This window comes from Penaeus monodon, chromosome 22 (genome assembly GCF_015228065.2).
Source record: "Penaeus monodon isolate SGIC_2016 chromosome 22, NSTDA_Pmon_1, whole genome shotgun sequence".
Lineage (NCBI taxonomy): Eukaryota > Metazoa > Arthropoda > Malacostraca > Decapoda > Penaeidae > Penaeus > Penaeus monodon.
In genome coordinates, this window is record NC_051407.1 from 3191617 (window position 1) to 3193023 (window position 1407).

General features: G+C 38.7%; 1 protein-coding gene across 1 annotated transcript in view; it reads right to left on the reverse strand.

Annotated features, from left to right (window-relative positions):
* Window positions 1–1407, reverse strand: part of LOC119586828 (proclotting enzyme-like) — a gene marked incomplete in the record, with an annotated part of 21177 nt that overhangs the window by 3571 nt on the left and 16199 nt on the right.

Sequence of the window (1407 nt, forward strand, 5' to 3'; positions counted from 1 at the left end):
TGACAACACGGCTTCGGTAACCCCTTGAGTGATTCTTTGGAGGAGTTTTGCAGGAGGAAGCAATACGATGTGTGCCTGCTCTCGTGCGCAACCATGCCTCTTCCATACAATGAATCAGCCAACGTAATGTTTGTACAGGTTGTGGAGAAAATCTGGTGATTGTATGATACATCACCGCAGGCCAGTTACAATACTCTCCGGGGCAGAATTATCAAAATATTTTGTGAGAGAAAAATTCCACACAAGTATTTTCAGGGAGCTAGTTCATTGTTTTGTTTCGAATTTTGTATCGGAGTAAACCCATGCTCTAATCCATTCAAGTCGTACGTATTACGAGAGAGTATACAAACACAGAGTTGCCGTTTCTGCTGTCCAACGAAAACGGGTGAACCAGGTATGAGAGAAGGCAACTATACATTAATGTGCAGTCGTTTAAGAACGGGGGTGCATCCCAAGCATACCCTTATACACCCTGGTCAGAGAGAACAGATGGTATTAGCACACTTTTGCCTCCTAGTGACAGATGGATCACTGTTGCAAGATTAGTTGGGACAATAATAACATCGTCATTCCCCAATGCTGTGAAAGCTGACACACGCCACGTGCAACCTTGGTCTGCTCCCTGCACTTGTTATGCACTTTATCCCTCCTTCATCCATCTCTTCATTTCCTCCGAAGCATTAACGCTATCAATATTGTTATAATTTTCATGAACTTCGATTTTTTTCCCCACGGTTACATTCTTACTGTAAACAAAGTTAAAATGGATCTTGTTAAAAAAGGTGACACGCACTGGTATATAGGTCTGTATGTCACTATTACGTATGCACAAGTGTTCTCCACATACTAACACTAGCAGGAATACATATAATTAACTGAAAATATTCAAAGACTGTCTATATTATTCCAATGTCCCTAATGTCTGGAATAAACAATAGTTGCACTTGATTTACAGTTAGCAATGAAGCAGGGTGAACTACACTTCATATTTAGCCAAGTGATATGAAAAAAAGTTGATCATTAGTAGATTAGCGGCACTGAGACATTGATATGATCCATGTTTCTTAGCATTTCTAGAGGGAACAGGACAGGAATAAGGACAATGTTTATAGGTATCAGTATCAAGTATGTATAGACTAGTGAATTCGCTATCATTAAGAACTGTAGGACACACTAGTATACAATATTTGAAGGTTACTTAACCGAAATGCTGAATAAATGTACCGCCATTGTCTGTGTGTTCGCTCTTGCCTATACGTTTCAAAGCTGTGGCAAAAGTATACATATTTCCATTTTAGAATGTCATCTTAATAATTATTTATACGAAATGTGTAAAACGAACAGCCTTGTGGAATATGTCGCTGTATGTCTGTTGCATAAACACTAATAAAACGTAATTATTTTCTT